Source organism: Spermophilus citellus (genome assembly GCF_964194105.1).
Source record: "Spermophilus citellus genome assembly, contig: SCAFFOLD_36, whole genome shotgun sequence".
NCBI classification, from domain to species: domain Eukaryota; kingdom Metazoa; phylum Chordata; class Mammalia; order Rodentia; family Sciuridae; genus Spermophilus; species Spermophilus citellus.
The window spans coordinates 2,275,054-2,282,182 of record NW_027673039.1 but is presented as its reverse complement, the minus strand read 5'-3'; the positions used below and the strand labels follow the sequence as shown (position 1 = coordinate 2,282,182).

Sequence of the window (7,129 nt, the reverse complement as noted above, 5' to 3'; positions counted from 1 at the left end):
AGGCAGGAGAACAAAGAAGCCTAGGACATATAAAAAGGGCAGAACACCTTACTTCTTAGGATAACAAGATACCGGCTATGGCCCCCTTCTCCCTTGTGGGAGAAGTCTGTGTTACCCTTTTCTAAATAAACCCTGCTTCATATGCTTCCCTCAGCATGCTTCTCTAATGTTCAAACTTCAACATGTGGAAAAGTAAGACTTGTCACCAGTAACCAGTGGTATCTCTACCAGGCTCAATTTGGAGGAAGTTCCTGAAGCCCTTTCCAATCTGTCTCTTGGGTGTGAACTGTCCAATCAAGAAACAGTCAGTGATGAGGGGGCAGACTTCCACAGTTTTCTGTTCCTTTTGTTTTTGGAGCCTGCCATTCACTGAATCCATTTCTTTGCTTCCAGGTTTCTGTGCTACACTGAAGCTGAAAAAAAATATGTATATGGGGAACAACACTAAGCATACTGAAAGCCAGAAAATGGTAAGTGTGTGTTCTTATTTTGAGACTGGGTAGGGAGGCTGTTTGAAGCCAGTGGGATTGGCAATGGTGGCTGGAAACTCCTCATAATTGTCTCCAGACTCTGGTGGATAGAGGGTCTCTCCTTGGCAGCTTAGCCTTTAGTTTTCTCTGACTAGTATAGTGGAGTTTAGATTAGCATTTTAGACCTCAAGTCTTTTCTTCCATAATTGTATTGTGTTTTCAGGGCCTTCCTGAATTCCTATGTGGGCATCTGTGTGCCATTAGCTCAGCATGTCCCCAGAATGTGTGGTGAAGACTGGGATAATCATCAGAAGAGGACCCCAACTTCATTAGTTGTGTTCCTGTGTGAGAGAAGCTGTGGCTTTTTTAGGGACCCCTGTTCTTGTTCCTCCTAAGTTTTTATTTTTGTTGTTTATATGTTTGTTTACTTTAGACCATGAATTATTCCCCTGGGTGTTTATCTACTGACCCACATTCTCAACCTTTTTCTATATATTTATGTAGAGACAAAGTCTCACTGAGTTTCTTAGAACCTCACTAAGTTGCTCAAACTGGTTTTGAACTCAACATCCTCATTCCTCCTGAGCTTTCTAAATGTAGACTAAGAAGTATCTCAAATCCAGAATGGTTATCTGATAGTTTAGCTATTTATAGGTCTGAGATTAAAAACCAAATTTCCAGCTCCCTTCACATTCTCAAAGGCAGGGTTCTTGCACAACTTGATTGAGAAAAAATAAAATAAAATAGATAGTAAAATTAAAAGGCGGCTGTATCATGGACATCTTATTTAACCACACCTGAATGTTAATGGATAGACATGTTAATGAGCACCATTAAGGCCTATTCAAATTAAAACAAAAACACTTGAAACTCACTTATGGGAATACCTTCAATCAAATTCTTTTTCCTTGGGGTGAACCCAGTTGGAAGTCACTGGAAGGAGGATGGGATACATTAAGGACAAAATTGAGCCTAGTTGGTAATAAAAATGCCTTTTTCAATACTCATTGTAAATAGATATTAACCAAAGCTTTGCCAAAAACCATATTTAAACTTCGAAACTGACACACAAAAAAAATGGGTTCTTCTGGTAACATGCCCTTTCTCACATTTAGGGAGTTGTATTTTTTCTTGCTAAAATAAATCCTATTCTTTTTACTACTACCTTCCCTGAGTGTCCATAGATTTTATTCTTCAAAACTTGTGAGACAAGATCCCAGAGAAAATTGGTTAAATGGGAAATTTAGTTTCATCTCAAAACTTCTGTTTCAACATAATTATGTTTTCCCATATTTTGTTTTAAAGGCATGCTTTATTTGTATTTTTATTCTCCAAGAACTGGATGACAGTTTTAAAAGATTTTGCTTTATCCTTGTGAGACTTTCACATAAGAAAAAAAGCAGGAAAAAATTAGATGACATTAAAAATAATGACTTTTTTCTTAATAAAATAATATAGTCAATGTGTCCCAGTCGCCAGGGGCAAAATTGTGACATATGCAGTCAAGGAGAGAAATAAAAAATGTCCAAAGGCTTCTGCCCCTTTTAATGCTTTATTCACTCAAATTGCTCAATGCAATTATACTCTATAGGTTCTTACTCAAGAAAATAACAATCCTGAATGCTAGGCACTGTAATAGAGATAATCCATTCATAGCAAAAGAAAAAATAAAGGTTGATTAATTTACTGCTAAGAAGTGTAGATTAATTTTAGATACTGCAAATGTAACTTAATCATGACAGGCTAGTTACAGACATTCCCTCTGTGTACTAAGTTTAAATCTTAGAGCAAAATTCTTAAGCCTTAGGCTTTTAGTCCAACAGATGCACACTCACTCAGACCATGGTGACCAGGTCCAGAACCAAGGCAGGTTTCTCCTGGCTTGGAGTGGACAACAGGTTGAGGAGAGAACCTATGGAGGAGTTGTGGCTTTCACCAAAGTTCAGATGAAGTGGTAGAGTTTGAGAGATGAGAAAATCATGCAGAGGATCAGAAGAAAAATGACAAGTGATGGCATGTCAGGTCCTCATCAGGCTCTTCAGCTTGAGTGCATGCTGGTTTCTGCTGGCTAAATCCCTGCTCATTAGCTCTATTATTTATACTAAATTTGGGGGCTTTTAACCTCTTTCAATTCTTCTTTGCTGTCATGGGATTTCTCCATGACATCACTTACCCTGGGGTCAGAAACTTCAGTTCTTGTGGTCTCCACTCTGATTTTCTTGTTTGTCTCTCTTATCAGGCCAAGTATATCCTGCCAGATATTTCACTCTGTTTATAAAGTTAAGGGGAAGTAACTTTTTTTTAGGCCATACTGGAGGACTCTGTGGGTGTGCCTGGTGCCACTGCATGTTTCAAACTGGAGTTTTTAAAATGGAGTTGTTTAAGCTCAGGGCTAAGGCCATCCTCACTGTCCCAATTAAAGACTTTTTAAAAATGTAATGGGACCTTAATTGAGTTTTTTCCCTCCATATATTTAAGACCACTTTATTAAAATGACCTGTAGAAGCATTCCAAACATTTCCAGGAAACATCTGTGTTCTAGTGTGGAGGAAAATAAAGATGGGATTGAACTTGATTTAAACTCTAAGGAAGTTTAATCACAAAGGCTAGAGTACATAGTGAATCTGAACATCAAAAGCCATGTGAGAAACCTGGTACATTTAAAAAAAAATCAGTTATCAATGGACTTTTATTTTACTTATTGATATGTGGATCTGAGGATCCAACCCAGTGCCTTACCCATGCTAGGCAAGCATTCTGTTACTGAGCCGAAACTCTAGCCCTAATCTGATACATTTTTATTAACCTGTTTCACATAGACATTAACCAGTAGCCTTAATACTTTTTCAATATCTGTTTGGATTGAATTAATAACCCAGAAATCAGTGAAGCAAAGAATCTAATTTTATCTCCAACTGTGGTTTCAGATATCATAGTGTCCGAGTTAAGATTCCCCTTTGAAGAACTTAACTGTGTTGTGTTCTCATTCCAACCTCCCATATTTGCCCAGTCCTTAGTTTTAGAACAGTCTGACTTAAGGTTTCCACAGATATCAATGTTACTTAGCCTATTTAGAAAATATCATTATCTGAGTCTTGTCTTCTAGAGATCAGTTTGAACTATAAGTGTGTAGCATCTAAGGGGAGTAGTTCAATGCTGTGAAGCTGGAAGAAATCTTTTGATATTCTTTTCATCCAAAAGGATTTTTTTTTGGGGGGGTGAATACCAGGAATTAAACTCAGAGGCACTCCATGACTTAGGCTCATCCCCAGCCCTATTTTACATTTTCTTTGGAAAGAGTTGCTTAGTGCTTTACCATTGCTGAGGCTGCTTTGAACTCTCCATCCTCTGCCTCAAACTCCCAAGCCCCTGGGATTAGAGGCATTTCCCACCATGCCTGACTGGCATTTCATTTTTTATTAGATACTGTGAATACAGCTACAATAAAAATGGAATTGCAGTTATTTCTTTGAGAAAAGTTTTCCAATTCATTTAGATGTATGCCCAGAAATATTATTACTGGATTGTATGGCACTTTTTAGCCAGATTTATTATTATTATTTTTAGTTATTGAGTCACTATAGATTAACCCATGGGCACTTTTTCTCTGTGCCATACACCAACCTGTACCCCTTTTTTTGAGACAGCATCTCACTCATTTGGTTACAACCTTGCCAAATTGCTGAGACTGGTCTTGAACTTGAGATTCTCCCTTCTTATACTCCTGAGCCACTGGAGCATAGGCATGTGCAGCCTTGCTTTGCTACCCAAAATTATTATTAGTGGATCATATGTCATTTTTATCTTGAGCTTTGGAAGAACCTTAACACTTTTTTCAAAAAATATATTTATTAATTTTTAAATTTTCACTAATATTTTTACATGTATATGTACACTGGCATAATTGTAATCTTTCAGAAATCTTTTCACCTATTTTTCTGGTTTCAACAGCATGGATGAACATATCTGTAGCCTTATGCTATCATATACCTGCATATTATCAGGATCAGAAACACAGTATTTTATATAGGCTTTGCTACTCTTTGAGGAGTATCATATATATTAAATAAACACTTTACACAAAAAATAATAGCAATTTATATAGTTTCTCTAATTCAAGAGAAATTGTTTTTTTGTCCTCATCAATACTATGTAATTTTTTTTTGGCATCAGATGTTAGCTTGCATTTTTATAATTTGTTAAGATGTTAAAAGGTTTTAATTTTTGAACATTTCTCCTACCATAAGTGTCATTTTTTATTAAATATTCTTAACTTTTATGTGAGCTCATGAGTTCTCCCACTTCTCTTTATACCTTTTCTTAAAATTATGTTATGATTTAGTTGTGGCTGGACATAATACCCTTATTTATTTATTGTTATGTGGTGTTGAGGATGGAACCAAGGGCCTCACATGTGCCGGGTGAGTGATCTGCTACTGATCCAGAACTCCAGCCCATCTTTGTACCACTTAATGAAAAAAAGTTTATTTCTTAATGTTGCCCAATTTATATTTTTTAACATATTTATGTAACTTTTTGAAAATAAATAACTGCTCTGTTTTGTGGTTCTTGTGATTTAAACCAAAGTTGCCATTACACTCATCAACATCCCCAGGCATTTTTAAAAAATCTTATATAGAGACAGGTTGTTGGCAAGTGGCCCAGCTAACCTTGAAATTTTAACATTTCTGCCTTAGTCTTCCAAATAGATGGCATTAGAGGCAAGTACTATGACATTTTCCATATAAATCCCTTTTATTCATGCTGCGGATTGAATGCAGGGGTAACTGACAAATGAATCACATTCCCAGGATTATTTTATATATTATGTAGTGACAGGGTCTCACTGAGCTTTTTAGTGACTTTTTTTATTGTGGCTGGCATTGAACTCACAATCCTCCTGCCTCAGTCTTCAGAGTTTTGGGATTGTAGGCATGTGCCACCACACCTAGCATAAATTCCTTGTTATAGTAACTTTTGGCAGATATATATGTGCTATTGAATCTAGGGGTGGTATACCCTTAAGCCACAGCCATATACCCAGGCCATTCAATATTTTATTTTGAGACAGAAACTTCCTCATGGTGTTCATGGCCTTCCTGTGTTGATGAGGCTTTCTTTGAACTTTTGGTTCTTCAGCCTCTACCTCCCAAGTCATTGAGATTATTTGTGTAATACCATCCACAGCTCTATTTTATTTTTATATTGAAGTATATAATACTCCTGAAAATGAGTTTCTTCTGGTATTAAGGAAGCATATAATATAGTTTTCCCCCCAAATAATTTCTTGTCCTGATGATTTTTTTGGAAAGAATGTCATATTTCTATTTCTGCAAAGCACTGCAAACTTTCTCTAAATTTCAAGTTTCTTGTTGTTTGTTTTGTTTTGTTTCATTTTCTTTTACTTAATAAAGGTTCTGTGTTACTTACACACATCTATTTTTTCATATTTTAAGGTGTCTAATTATTTCTATAAGTTCATATTGTACAACAATGTGCAGTGAAATCCATCTGTTGTTCAGTGATATACTTCAAATAAATATAATATGTAGCCTGAACATTTGGCAACACAAAATTCTAGATGTCAGTATTCGCTATGACATATAAAAAAAATAAGTTAAATTAAAAAAAAAGTTAAAAAAGTTTAGATTTCATTTCTTCCAATGTATACCTATTATTAAATGAGGCATATTTGGTACAGGTACATATATATTACTATTATATACAATTAATATTTTATTGCTACATCTCAAATTAATCATATCTCTTTCAATTTAATTTGTCTTCTGGAAGCACGCATACATGACACTCTTTGCAGATGTACATTTTTTGTGGTGTGAAAATTTTGCTTTTGCTTAGTATGTTCTGCCCTTTACTCTCCTTTTTATGAAATTGTCATTTCAAAATTATTCATTTTTCTGAATTTTAGACCTTTTATTTTAACTAGTGAAGTCTGTAGATTTTCTTTTTATCCTCAGCCTTAGGTGCATCCCACTATATAATTTTTTAATGTTTTTTTTAATATTTATTTTAGTTTTTGGCAGACACAACATCTTTGTTGGTATGTGGTGCTGAGGCTCGAACCTGGGCCGCACGCATGCCAGGCGAGTGTGCTACCGCTTGAGCCACATCCCCAGCCCAACCACTATATAAATTTTAATGTTGTGTAATTGACCTCTAATATTCTGTAAAATTTACCCCCAATTCTGAGCACTCTGGATTATTGATGTCTGAATGAAAAAAATCTCAAAATTATTCATGCAAAAAGCAGGAAATGGATGGATCAGAATGTAAGACTGGTGGATGCTAAGTATGTAGGTGACATTATTTTTTTAAAGTATTGGTGGAGGGGCTGGGCTCAGCTCCAGATTTCTGACCTAGTACATAAGGGGCCCTGTGTTTGATCATCAGCACCACATAAAAATAAATAAATAAAATAAAGATATTGTGTTCAACTACAACTGAAAATAAACACATTAAAAATTGTGGAATATATGGGTGTAGGGAGAAAAAGATCAATGAAAAAAAAAAACTTGAGCAGCAGAAGGGTTCAGATGCAACAAGTCTACAATGGCATCATGAGGTTAGAGGGGTAGTGTTCCTGGAAGCAGAAATAAAATTTGGGAAGAAAGAAAAAGGTAACTGTTGCACTATTCCCA

General features: G+C 35.7%; 1 long non-coding RNA gene across 2 annotated transcripts in view; it reads left to right on the top strand.

Moving 5' to 3' along the window:
- The first annotated feature begins 391 nt into the window (after nt 1-391).
- LOC308640191 overlaps nt 392-7,129 on the top strand; it is a 34,011-nt gene continuing 27,273 nt past the window's right edge. For both annotated transcript variants that reach the window (XR_014020194.1, XR_014020195.1), the window contains exon 1: nt 392-470. This is a non-coding gene — a long non-coding RNA (uncharacterized lncRNA). The remainder of the gene's footprint in view (nt 471-7,129) is intronic.